Source organism: Cervus canadensis, chromosome 4, assembly GCF_019320065.1.
Source record: "Cervus canadensis isolate Bull #8, Minnesota chromosome 4, ASM1932006v1, whole genome shotgun sequence".
Classification (NCBI taxonomy): Eukaryota; Metazoa; Chordata; class Mammalia; order Artiodactyla; family Cervidae; genus Cervus; species Cervus canadensis.
Genome location: NC_057389.1, coordinates 14,588,916 through 14,602,819, shown reverse-complemented (window position 1 = coordinate 14,602,819; position 13,904 = coordinate 14,588,916). Strand labels below are relative to the sequence as shown.

Here is a 13,904-nt window from a genome sequence, read left to right as displayed (position 1 = left end):
CCAATAAAATTGGAAATTTTTAGAAAGGAATATTTCTATCAAGTAGGTAATTCAGGGTCTCTCCCAAAACAGCCTGTTTTTTGGTTTGGGTTAGCTCAAATGGTTACAAAACCTTTCCTTATAATGACACAAATTTTTGCTCATTGTTTTCCTCCAGTCATGCTATTTTTTCCCTACTGCACCACACTGGTAGGTATTAAGTTCTTTTTTGTGTGTGACAGCTTTTCTGATTTGGAAGACAGATTTATTATGTCTTGTCTAAGTTCTCTTACTTTAGGTTAAACATTCTCAATCTGTTTTCATGATTTTGCATTCTGGTTACTCTTGTCTGAACAGGATCTTTTAAACATACTTTTAAAAATGTGGTACCAAGAATTAAATATAATACAGTTGGCCAAAGCTGTGTTGATTAGAGCAAGCATTTCACCTCTTTATGGAAACTATCCCTCTGCCACGATAGCATAAAACTGAATTAAGCTTTACTTTTTCTTTGTTGAACAAATAGCTTACAATAATCTCTATTTATAGGCACATGTGCTGCTATTAAGCCACATTTCCACCCTGATTTGCAGTTTTGGGGTTCTTGTTATCTGTGTATATGGATGCAGGATGTTGGGAATCTTGATTTTATCATTCACTGATTTGTTCTGAGCTTTATGCTATATACAGATGAAGTTAGCTTTCTATTAGCTTTGTTCAGGTTATTAATAAAAAGATTTAGTTAATTTATTGAAAGAGAAAAGATAGAACTACTAGAAACTTTCTTACAAGTTAATTTAATAATAGTATGCTTTAGAAGCAGTTTCAACTTTCCCTCACCAGTGACTGTTCAAGAGGGTAGCAGAAGACCTTGTTACGTGTTATGTGGAAGTCTAGATATACAGTTGCTATAGGATTGACTCTCTCCGTGTCATGCTGGGTGTCAGTGATCAAAATTTATTTTGTGAGTAATTCAAACCAAAACTTTAATAATTTTATCTGAAACTGGTGATCGTCCACTGATCTAGTTCATAAAACCTACTTTCTTTTCATCCTTGGAACTGAGAATTTTTGACCAGCTCATCTTTCAGCACTGATCTTTATTCTGCCTTCTAATATTCTTCAGTAATATTTGACACTGGTTCAGGTGTCTCCCTTTTATAATGAATTTATTCTTCATTGATATTTACCCATATTATCTGTCCCCTCCCCTTGAATTAGTCCCAGGTAGTAGAGGTATACAACAAAAGTCATCATGGATGAATCAAACTTATTTTGGTTTCAAAAGACAAAGAGCTGTGTCCTAACTAAAACTAGCTTAAGCAGGAGAAGGGAAATATATTGGGTTATGTTATTAAAGCATGAAAAAAATGAAATATAGAACTGGCCCAAGAGACTAGAATCAGAGACTTAAATAGCTTTTATCAAGTGCCCTCCTCATCCCCTCTCTCATTTCTCAGCTTCTACATCTTCATAGTTCTCATTTCTCAGGCGTTTCCACAGGGTGACATATGTGACCATTGCCGCTTCTGAGACCACAGCTTTTGAGTTCATAATATAAGGGGGAAAAGAGGACTTCCTTTCAGTTCTCAGCGTGAAAGTCCCAGAGCAAAACTATGGGTGCGAGGCTTGACTGATACTGATACCTTCTCCCTGGGCCAGTCAGTGTGTTCTGACTGGCTAGATGTAGACCATGTGACCAACACTGTATTTGAACGTGTAAGGAGGGTATTAGCTTTAGTATGACTTGTAGTTACATCATTATTTCAGCGTTTTCAGTAAGGAAAGAGCAATTCTCCAAAGAAAGGGTGAAGTGGAGGTTTGTATAACAAAGAAAGGAAAAGTGTTTAGAAACAAAAGGAAGTTCCCATAATAAAAGAAGAAAAAAATGTCTAGAAGCATAAACAATCACCATGCCCTTCAGCAGACAGGAAGCAAGTAAAAAATAGTCATTGACAATCCCTATTTTCCCATTCTGTGGTATTATCTCTCCTGTGGTTCATGCATTGAAGCATCATTCAACATTTAAAAGCAAATACCGATGTTGAATTAGTTAATTTAAGCAATATAAATACAGAATGTAGTAGATTTAAATCCTTTTAAATTGTTTAAAAAAGACTTAAGGGTGAGGTTATAAACACAAGATCTTTTCTAGCTTTTCATCTTGAAGTAATTTTAGATTTACAAAAAGTTGTAAAAACAGTATATAGGGCTCATATATCTTTCACTCAGTTTTCCCATATTATATATCTATAGTACTAGTTAGCTAAACCAAGACATTACCATTGATATACTATTATTAGCTATTCTAAAGAGCTTCTTCAAGTTTCTCATGATTAGAATAGAATTATGCATTTTTTTTTTAGTAGGAAGTGATGTTATGTCATTTTCACTGCTGGTATCAAGAGGTACAGATATCCACATGTCTAAATTACTAGAGATGCTATCTCTAATCACTTGAATAAAGTGGCATTATCCAGATTATTCTCCACTACAAAATTACTGTTTGTGAAAGAATATTTCAGTGCAAAAATAATTGTTGAAGCCGTGATGAAAAGAACCGAAGTATATTAATAATATCCAATTTGAGAAAATGGAAATAATTTCACTTCCATGGGCCCTTGTACCTTGTGATCCTCATTATTTATTATTCCACATGCCAGGAGATGGCTTTTCAGTCTTACTGAATGTATTTCTCACTTGTCATATCTGGGATCAGGGTTGGTCCACTCTTAGAACCATAGTTAGAAACAATTGTTTGAGGCCTGCTTTTCCTTTCCTATTTACAACAGCTTCAGTGCAGTCCTTCAAGGATTACGTTTATTTAAACAACAGGCAGATTAATCCCAGCATTCACTGGAAGGAGATGAGAAGCAAAGGAAAAGTTAGGTTCAATCTATTACTGTCCTTTATCCCTCAGTGGCTCTGTTAGAAAGATAACCTGAAGATAACCAATCCTACAACTGATGCTGGGGGATCTTAGATTTCGTCCCACCCTAGCACGGATGTCTCTGTCCTCAGCTGCCTTCCCAGGCCTCTTTGAGCACCACTAACTGACTGCAAAGAGAAAACAAGTCTGTGAAAGTAGAATCGGTCCACAGCACATTACTCTAAAATTCTGAGCTGATTTCTAACACTTAAAGTTGGAAGTTGTCTAATGCAAATCTGCTTTTCTGGCTTCTTAAAAAAGACATAAAAAAAAAAAAAGACTAAGAAATACGGGTCTGAATTCCTACCATTATCAGACACTGAGACAAAGTGTATATTTCTGCAATTATGTTTACCTCCACTTTTTTTTTCCTTATGATAAAGTTTAGGTATCCTTGATACTCTGTCAAAAGTAGGAAAACAAAGCAGAGCAGGAGGAATCAGAGATTGAAGAAAACTTTGTCTTACGCTTGACTTACTCCATCAGTTGTGGTATCTGCCTGTCTCTACTGAGCATTTGTGTCTGTACCCTTTTCCCTGAAGCCTCCGGCAGACTCTTTCCTGCATTGTCCAAACCCGGTCACACTGCAGCCACAGCTCTTTACTCAACAAGGAAGAGGACAACAGGTCCAATATCTTAAGCACACGTGTGTTGGCCAGGTCTGGGTTGTTATATCCCAGGAAGAAAGTTACATCCCAGGAAGTGATGTTATGTCAGTTTCATTGCTGGTATCAGGAGGTACAGATATCCACTTCTAAATTACTAGAGATGCTATCTCTAATCACTTGAGTTAAGTGGCATTATCCAGATTATTCTCCACTACAAAATTACTATTTGAGAAAGAATATTTCGGTGCAGAAATAATTGTGGCAAGAGTTCCTTCCCAGCCCACAAATTTGAGAAAGAGATGGACTTGTGTGTGTGTGTATGTGTGTGTAGGGGAGGGTGGGTGGGTGCGTGGGTGTTGGTAGGGGAGATGGAACAGATGTTAGCAAGGTGAAGGAGTCAATTTAGGCTCTTCATGTTATTTTGACTCTTCAGGTTGATCAGGATTCTGGGGTGGGGCCACACCCACACTTGGGGAAATACGCGGCCTTGTCACTGGGAAAGCTTGGGGAAAATAGCTTTGAGAAAGTGGTCTGTGGAGGGCAGTGGCTGGTGATCCAGTTTCTTCTTTCCTGGTGCTTTATCACGAGAAAAAGCAGAAGCAGTGCCTTTAATTTTATTTGCAAGGTGAATTGAGAGTTGACTGGAAAACTGACAGCATTTGACAAACGGATCCCAAACTCGACGTGGACACTCTTTTGAAAAACAGTAAGTGCAGAGGCAAGAGCAGGCTCTGGGGCCAGACCGTCTGGGGTAGAATCCCAGTTCAGCCACTTTTATTCCCTTGGGATGTTTGGTCATGGCTTTGACCCTTGTGTGCTTTCTTTTTCACATGTAAAAAGGGCTGTAATGGTAACTTACCTGATGCAGTTATATGATATACCTAGTGCAAGTTAATGAGTTACTTTTATTGAGAAAATAGCACCTTAGTTATGCCACAGTTTGCTATCAGAACGTTTTTCCAGTGGGGAGGACGTGGTACGGTTGTGGAAGCACATGGATTGTGTGATTTCTGAGCTTAAACCTTCCTGGCTCTGGCACCTGATTCACATATCATTCACTTCTCTTCTCCTACTCCAACATGCTCCCCTCCTCTTATTTCTTTCAATCATAGTCTTGCATATTCTCAGTAGATTTTTCCCGTAATCCTGCTTAGAGAAACAAGACAGATTTGATGGGCTCCAGCAAGCTGAAATGCAGAAGAGTGAAGTGAGTTAACTTTTTATTTAACTTATATGCAGAGTACATCATGAGAAACGCTGGGCTGGAAGAAGCACAAGCTGGAATCAAGATTGCCAGGAGAAATATCAATAACCTCAGATATGCAGATGACACCACCCTTATGGCAGAAAGTGAAGAAGAACTAAAGAGCCTCTTGATGAAAGTGAAAGAGGAGAGTGAAAAAGTTGGCTTAAAGCTCAGTATTCAGAAAACTAAGATCATGGCATCCGGTCCCATCACTTCATGGGAAATAGATGGGGAAACAGTGCAAACAGTGGCTGACTTTATTTTTCTGGGTTCCAATATCACTGCAGATGGTGATTGCAGCCATGAAATTAAAAGACGCTTACTCCTTGGAAGGAAAGTTATGACCAACCTAGATGGCATATTAAAAAGCAGAGACATTATTTTGCCAACAAAGCTCCGTCTGGTCAAGGCTATGGTTTTTCCAGTGGTCATGTATGGATGTGAGACTTGGACTGTGAGGAAAGCTGAGCACCGAAAAATTGATGCTTTTGAACTGTGGTGTTGGAGAAGACTCTTGGGAGTCCCTTAGACTGCAAGGAGATCCAACCAGTCCATCCTAAAGGAGATCAATCCTGGGTGTTCATTGGAAGGACTGATGCTGAAGCTGAAACTCCAATACTTTGGCCACCTCATGCAAAGAGTTGACTCATTGGAAAAGACCCTGATGCTGGGAGGGATTGGGGGCAGGAGGAGAGGGGGACTACAGAGGATGAGATGGTTGGATGGCATCACCAACTCAATGGGCATGAGTTTGAGTAAGCTCCGGGTGTTGGTGATGGACAGGGAGGCCTGGGGTGCTGCTATTCATGGGGTCGCAAAGAGTCGGACACGACTGAGCGACTGAACTGAACTGAAGTGAGTTACCTGTGACTCATGCAGCTGGCGTGACCAGGGTACCAGCTCCTTCCTCTTTGAGCTCTTGGCATGTGATTTCATGGTGGAAAATAATCGCTGAGTTTAGGCTAATGGGAAGAGCTAGAAAGACTAGAAAATTGCTCCTCCAAACACAGTCTCTAAAAATGGCACTTTAAAAAAGTTAGGTACTATATTGACTTGATGTGTGAAATGTGATGGCAATGTATTGTGAAAGCTTGAGCCCGGTGGATCCTACAGTCAGTATCGAGAGTGACAGGCAGGCCTTGAGGCATGCATAGACAACAGTCAAAAGCGCACCTTTTAGAAAACGTGACTTCACCCCTCCATTTTGCCCTCCTGCTATTAGAACCTGCCTGTGATTCTACCTGTGTGATTGAACAATAACACAGTCACTTCATTTCTATTTCTTTACTTCATCTGGGAAGGTTTAGATCTGGCCCATGTGCACCATGATTACCGGAATATAATGATAACTGGCATTTATATAGTACTGTATGCTCTTCATAAGGAGTTAACATTTACCAGCTTCTCATTACACCAGTATCACCAATTCCATTTTACAGACTTGTAACCTAAGTCACAGGCTGAGTCCACCAGAGTTTGCCTAATTGATCTGATAGAGCTGAAAGGAGAACTCAGGCCTGCAGTACTTCTGTCTTCATTTCATGGAATATTTTGATGTTCAGTAGTTTGAATACTCTTGCCTGGAAGATCCCATGGACGGAGGAGCCTGGTGGGCTGCAGTCCATGGGGTCTCGAAGAGTCGGACACGACTGAGCGACTTCACTTTCACTTTTCACTTTCATGCATTGGAGAAGGAAATGGCAACCCACTCCAGTGTTCTTGCCTGGAGAATCCCAGGGATGGGGGGAGCCTGACGGGCTGCCATCTATGGGGTCTCAGAGTTGGACACGACTGAAGCGACTTAGCAGCAGCAGCAGCAGTTTAAGCAGTTGAGGGTAAGAGTCCCCCTGCCCCTTACTGGCACTGTTGTTTAGCACAGTTTCCTTAACCTGAAACTTCAGCTTCCTTATCTGTGCCCCAGGGGAAATAATACTGGCTACTCTTCATAAGAGCTGGAGGTGACTCAGTCATGTAAATCTTTTAGAACAGGGCTTGCCACATGGTCAGTGCTCAGTAAAGGCTAACTATTACGATTACCTCTTTGTCTTCTCTGGTCATTCTCTTGATGTTGCAGCAAAGAGAACTGCCCATGGTTTGAGATTAATCCTAGAAACACTATGTTCCTGGGTTTATATTACCTGAAAAAAATGATTATCCTTTGTTGCTCTGGAAAGACCGGGAGCTCAAAAAATAGATAGATTAAATCGAACAGCATCCCTGACCATTGGTACCAGGTATATCTTAGGCCAGTAACTTTCAAACAGTTTACTTTGCATAAAGCTCATCTCAGCTGCTTGTCTAAAATGCAGATTGCTGGGTGTCCCCCTTCCCACTCTGATTCTTGGATAACATGGGGCCCAGGAATCTGCAAACTTTAACCAATACCCTTGGAGGACATAGGAAACTCTGAAAGACCCTCAACTAGTGTTGGCTCCTGTCCTGCTGTTGCTTCTCCTACTCCCTTTCCTTCTGTTCCTCTTTTTTTGTTTTTGCCATCATGACCATTGTCTTCTTCATCACCTTATCTTCTCTATCTTCTCATTGCTTGCTTCTCCACCCCCAACCCCCACCTTTCAAATAGACTGCCTGAGGTTATTTTCCACTATTACACTAACTCTATTATTATCTCTCCAGAGAAAATGCCACTGAACCTGGGGGAAAAATACAGAGTAATTACTCAAAGGAAAAAATTATATGTATATATATATATATATCTTCCCTGGATCCAATTAGGAAGACAGTCATTAAGTCGAAGTGATCATTTTGCTCTCACATCACTGTAAGACTCTGGCCCTCTCACAAAGAGTAAAATAGCACATGTTTATTTCCTGAGCTTATCAATGTTAGACCCCAATTTAATGCCCTGACAGTAAATTTTAAAGTCTTTCCCATTACGATGCGACTAAGCACACCCACACAGGTATAGGATTGTTATCCAAACAATCCAATAGAAATCTTACTTATTTTGCTATTTTGCTTTGAATCATTCAGGCATCCCAAGAAAGATATTCTGGGTTCCTCTCTCCCCATTCCAACCCTCGGCTTATTACACCTTATTGCTGAGAAACTAGAGAATAGAACCAGGTGCTAGCTATGAAACCACTTTAACAAAGTATGGTCACCTATTTGGACACTATATCTAGATAGCTTCAGAGTAAGTAGATATTTAGCAATTACCAGCTTTGAAAGAAATATGAATAGCTGATCCAAAGCATGAGTTTCAAAGTGTTTTTAGCCCAAATTATAGATGTGATTGTCAGCGGTTTTCAGTTCTTTCTGTCCATTAGGGTCATTTAAGTAGCTTTTAGACAGCATTAATGCCGTGGCCTTACACCTGGAGATTGTGATTGAATTATGTGTCACAGAGCGTGCTACTGACGCTGCTGTTGTTCAGTTGCTAAGTCATGTCTGACTGTCTGAGGCCTCATGGACTGAAGCATACCAGGCTCCTCTGTCCCCTGTTATCTCCCAGAGTCTGCTCAAATTCATGCTCATTGACTCTGTGATGCTATCATCTAACCATCTCATCCTCTCTTGTCCCCTTCTCCTCCTGCCCTCAATCTTTCCCAGCATCAGGGTCTTTTCCAGTGAGCCAGCTCTTCGAATCAGGTGGCCAGAGTATTGAACTTTCAGCTTCAGCATCAGTCCTTTCAGTGAATATTCAGGGTTGATTTCCTTTAGGATTGCCTGGTTTGATCTCCTTGCAGTCCAAGGGACTCTGAAGAGTGTTCTCCAGCACTACAGTTTGAAAACATCATTTCTTTGGTGCTCAGCCTTCTTTATAGTCCAGCTCTTACATTCATACATGACTATTGGAAAAACCATACCTTTGATTATATGCATCTTTGTTGGTAAAGTGATACCTCTGCTTTATAATATGCTGTCTAGGTTTGTCACAGCTTTCGTTCCAAGGAGCAAGCATCTTTGAATTTCATGGCTACAGTCACTGTCTGCAGTGATATTGGAGCCTGATAAAATAAAATCTGTCACTGCTTCCACTTTTCTCCCTTCCATTTGCCATGAAGTGATGGGGCTGGGTGCTATGATCTTATGAGCATGGCATGGCTCATAGCTTCATTGAATTGTGCAAGCCTCTTCGTCATGGCAAGGTCTGTGAAGAGGATGCCAGTGATAGGGACAGAGTAAAGGGACAAAGTAAGTGGCTAAATAGTTAATCTGACTAGGGGATAGTAAATAAAAAGAAAATATGGGAAACCCCTGTAAGTTAATGATTACTCAAAATAAAAAGCAGGTTTGCTTAACTGAAAACCAAGAAGGCTTACTTAGCAACAAAACAGTTTAATGGAAATATAACAAACGCCCTTAAATAATAAAACAATGCTGGTATGAGACCCACATCCTACCCAGTGAGCTTAATAAGTTAATGATTCCGAGGACATGCTCCTTTGTGTGCACTAAAAACAAAAATATAAGCAAAAGGCGACAGTGTACTAAAACCTGAGCTGATTTACCATCTATAGCATGTGTGATGGATTTTTGGCTCATAATGGCAACCCACTCCAGTGTTCTTGCCTGGAAAATCCCATGGACGGAGGAGCCTGGTAGACTACAGCCCATGGGGTCGCAAAAAGTCGGACACAACTGAGTGACTTCACCTCCACTTTCCATTACACCATGACAGTCCCAACTTGATCATGTAAGGACAAGAAAACCCCCCTGCCCAATGTGGAAGACGAACTGATGATGGAAGCATGATGTCCACTCAAAAATGAGGAAGAAGATGGCCTTTTCCCCCCTCCCCATTTTTCCTTTGATTATAAAACTGTGGCCCCCTAAGTTCTCAGGGCAAGGGACCCTCTCATATGCCTGCTTGTAAACCTCACAAGAATCCTAATCTATCTAGTAAATCACTTCTTATCTATCACTTTGCCTCTTGCTGAATTCTTTCTGCACTGAAACATAACAACAACAACAACAACAAACCAGAGCTCCTTGGAGCCCCCCACCCCACCAAATACCACCTAGCAGTTTCACTAAGAATTCTCCTGAGTATCAAGGGGTAGTTATTAATATACCTGTGTCAGATTTACTTGACAGTTGCAGCTTTCTGCCTCCCTCTGCAAGGCTGAGGCACAGATTAAGATTAGAAATAAACTAAAGCAGATAATTTTAGAACATTTTACCCTCAATTCCTGTATATTTTAGGGAAAGTTAAATACTTGGTCTAGGATTTCTTCTTGATTGCCACAATTTTCCGTTTCATTTTGCTAGGGTATACTTGATCTTGTCAAAATACTCTGAGCACCGAACAGTATGTGGAACCGCAAGGACATTCCATGTGAATCTTACCAATACAAAGAATAAAGGCAAAAGGCAAGTTGCATCTGCTGGTCAGTAATTTCTCATGGCTGAATCCAAGTAGTCCTAGAAGCAGCCACAGGAGCTGAGAGTTCGTTTACTCCACCTCACCCTTTCTGGAGTTTGTGAAGATTAGCTGGAAAGATTTACATAAAGAGGCTGTTCTTTGCCCTGGTCTTCATTTTTGGCTTAGGCCTTTTAAGCTCTCATTGAAAATAGGTGCCTTGAAATCATGATTTGCCAATGTGCCTCATGTAAAAGATTTTTAACTTTGCAGGTGCTAGGCATCAAATTTACTTAATTTAGAAAGATCACTAATTGAGTTCCAGTACTTGCTGTCTACCTAGATGTTCTGGTACTTGAGAATAAACTTTTCCTGTTTTCTGTATTTTAAAGGTACAAAACCTTTTGGGAATTGAATTCTTTTTTGCTTGTATCCAATACTATGAAATCTGTTGGCTTATATAGTTTAAAATCTTTCTTTCAAATATTTCCACCAAATAATTTTCTGAAATAGATTTAAAAAAAAAACTTTCTCATTTACAATCTTTTTTTTTTTTTTTTTTACTACTAGTTCTGGAATTTTTTCTTATATTCCAGCTCTTCCACTGAGTTCTTCATTTTCATTTTTGCCATTATGTTGTTAATTTCCAAGAGATACTTTTTGTTTTATGAATTTTCCTTTTTATTTGTCAAGGAAAGGATTTGTCAAGGAAAGGATGGTTGGAAGCTGTGGTCCTTGTGGAGGGAACTGGCAACCATGACCTTTGCCATCGGATGGCCTAGCAGATAGTTGAGGTGAGAAACCTCTGATGCCAGGTCTTTAAGTCTTTCCTCTTGGGTTGTTCAGGTGCCACAGAGAAGATTCTAACCTCCAACCTTCAGTGTGGAGGGAGCAGGGCTGGCTGCAGAGGGAAAAGAATCCTGAGGAACTTAGCATCCGTTTGCCTCACTCAGTTCCATATGAAAACCCCACCTTTAGTTGTGCTGTGTCCTGGTGAATTCCTGTTTTACTCTCTCTAGGGAAGAATCCTTCAGTCTTTGGCCAAGGTAGCAAATGAGTGGTTTTCTGAGAGTGACGAAGGGATCTGAGTATGGTTGCTTCTGAAACAGACTTTCAAGTAATCCGTTTTGTTTTTGCATCTTTTTTCATCTCAGCTTCCATAGCTATTTGGTGCCACCGATTCCCAAGCTTTAGGGGAATTCTGAGACGTAGAAAGGTTTAGTTCTTAGCTTTCCCTTCTGCTGACTTAAGACTCCATTTTCTTGGGTGTGCTTAATTATTTATTTTTCTGCTTCCATAATTCTATTGTTAGTGCTTCCACTCCTGTTCTCATTCCAATGAGTTTGTGCCTTTAAAAAAATCCCTTCCCTGTAGTTTTTGAGAGGTTTGGGGAGGGAGTGCATATAGATACATATATTTAATCAGCTAACTTTACCTAAAAGGATAATAGACAACACAGTCTCAATAACCCCCAATATTTGACTAGTTAAATAAACCATGCACATGTCACTTTAGTTGTTGTCAACTCTTTGCAACCTAATGAACTGTAGCCCACCAGGCCCCTCTGTCCAAGGGGGGCTCTCATAAAATGGAAGACCATTCAGCCATTAAAGGATTATGCCAATGAATAGTTATTGACATAGTCACATACCAAATTCCATGTGGAAAATGACAGGTTAATAGTATTAGTAATAGTACCTAACAAAGCACTTTCTCTGGCCTCACGCTTTGCTAAGTTCCCAGAATTTATAAGGATGCTATCTTTATTATCCATTTCATAGATGAAATTGAGGCTTGGGGAGATGAAGCAATCTGCCCCAAATCACAGGGTCTTTGGCCCAGATTTGAGAAGACTGGGTTCAAAAGTGACAGAAATACACATGGGTGTGGCAGGAAAAGGAGAGGCTGGGCCAGGCTGAGAGAGTAGCACTCACGTATATACATTGGTGGTGGTGGTTTAGTGGCTCAGTCGTGTCCGACTCTTTGCGACCCCATGGACTGTAGCCCACGAGGCTCCTCTGTCCATGGGATTCTCCAGGCAAGCATACTGGAGTGGGCTGCCACTTCCTTCTCCAGGGGATCTTCTGGACCCAGGAATTGCACCCGGGTCTCTGGCATTGCAGGCGGATTCTTTACCGACTGAGCTATGCGGGAAGCCCCATAGATCGCTCGTGGGAAGCTGCTGTTAGCACAAGGAGCCCAGCTCCGTGCTCTCTGCTGGGCTGGAGGGCGACATGCAGAGGGGGCAGGAAGGCCGGAGGGAGGGGTCACATGTTCCACACAGAGCCCACTCACACCGTTGTGCTGCAGAAGCTAGCACCGCATTGCAAAGCAATTATACTCCAGTTTTTTTTTTTTACAAAAATGACAGAGAACTCACAGGCACCACTGAGTTCTATTCACAGCTGTATCCAGCATCAAAAGGGTATGAGAACCGTGTTGACTAGGATACCTCTGACCAAGCATAGCCTCTAGTGTTCCTCTTCTTCCTCCAGGGAGAAGCCAGTGGTTTGCAGCTTGAGCAGGTGAGAAATCTGACAAGTCTGAGAGGCCCAGGACAAAGAGTGGTCGGGCTTGTTTGCTTTTATGCTTCCAGGTCATTTCATTGCCCAGAAACAACTTGTTCTACTGTGTAAGGTATTCAGCAGTCCTACCACCTGGCTATGTCCAGGGTCTAGGTACAGAGATGCTTACGATGACACACTTTTGTGATCTGCTTGATCACAAAAGTGATCTTATGTGTATTTATGTGTCTTTAAGTGGTCTTCCACTTATGTGTATTTAGTGGTTCTCCATAGATCGGTCTAGTCACAGCCTGTTTTATAAATTAATAAGCAGAATGTGTAGTATATGATTCAGTTTTTGTAAAATGAAAAGAAGCATCCTGGGTTCTAAGAAAAACTGAACCGAAGTCTCATTATTGTGTGTGATATCAGGGTATGGTGTAAAGGGTACTGGGATTCTATTTGGAATTGCAAAATAATTTTGTGTCTGAAAAAGCATCAGATTCCCTCCCTGCTGGAACTCTTCATTGAGTCTGTATAAGAAAGCCATCCTTCTGTCGTTACCCTGACTCTTTACTGTGGTGCAGGAACCATTTACTCATGACCCCGAGTCACATTATAAACTTCTCTACTCTTAACAGGACTTTGAAGGGTACCATGGCCCATTGCTTCTCTCTGATTTCTTGGCCTTCTTCTGTATTTGGAAAAAAAAAAAAAAGGACTGGATAGGCCCATCACTCTTACTGGTGTGGCAAGATCAAATTTTGAGATATTAGCCAGGGTCCAGCCTCCTCTCTGGGGCTTCCCTGGTGCCTCAGACAGTAAAGAATCTGGCTGCAATGCAGGAGACCCAGGTTCGATCCTTGAGTTGGGAAAATCCCCTGGAGAAGGGAATGACTACCCACTCCAATAGTCTTGTCTGGAGAATTCCATGGACAGAGGAGACTGGAGGGCTACAGTCCACGGGGTCACAAAGAGTCGGACACAGCTGAGCAAGTAACTACCGGTGACTTCCTCTCCTATGCAGTCAGTAGCAAGCATTGCTTCAGAGAACATGTGGGGTTTTATACCAAGAATACAAAAAGAGAATAAGCAGTCAGTGCTTCATTTTGAATCTCTAAAAATAAAATCTCACCCTCACTACAAAGAAAATAATCTATATAGACAAGGGTTTTGATATTCAAGTTTCCTTTGAGCTGCAAGAGGCCAAGCCCCAAAGGAATTTGGACATAGGGTTTGTGCTGTAGACAATAGAATGGAAAGAAATTGGGGAACAAGTCACGGTGCCCTATCCTAGGGACTAGATAAAGGTTAT

At 41.1% G+C, this 13,904-nt stretch overlaps 1 long non-coding RNA gene across 17 annotated transcripts in view; it reads left to right on the top strand.

Annotated features, from left to right (window-relative positions):
- Positions 1 to 13,904, top strand: part of LOC122439514 — a 517,062-nt gene that overhangs the window by 368,909 nt on the left and 134,249 nt on the right. For 2 of the 17 annotated variants that reach the window (XR_006268892.1, XR_006268895.1), the window contains one exon: positions 12,209 to 12,219. The exons of the other annotated variants lie outside the window; for them this stretch is intronic. This is a non-coding gene — a long non-coding RNA (uncharacterized LOC122439514). Of the gene's footprint in view, positions 1 to 12,208; positions 12,220 to 13,904 lie in introns of those variants that run through there. 17 annotated transcript variants of the gene reach the window in all.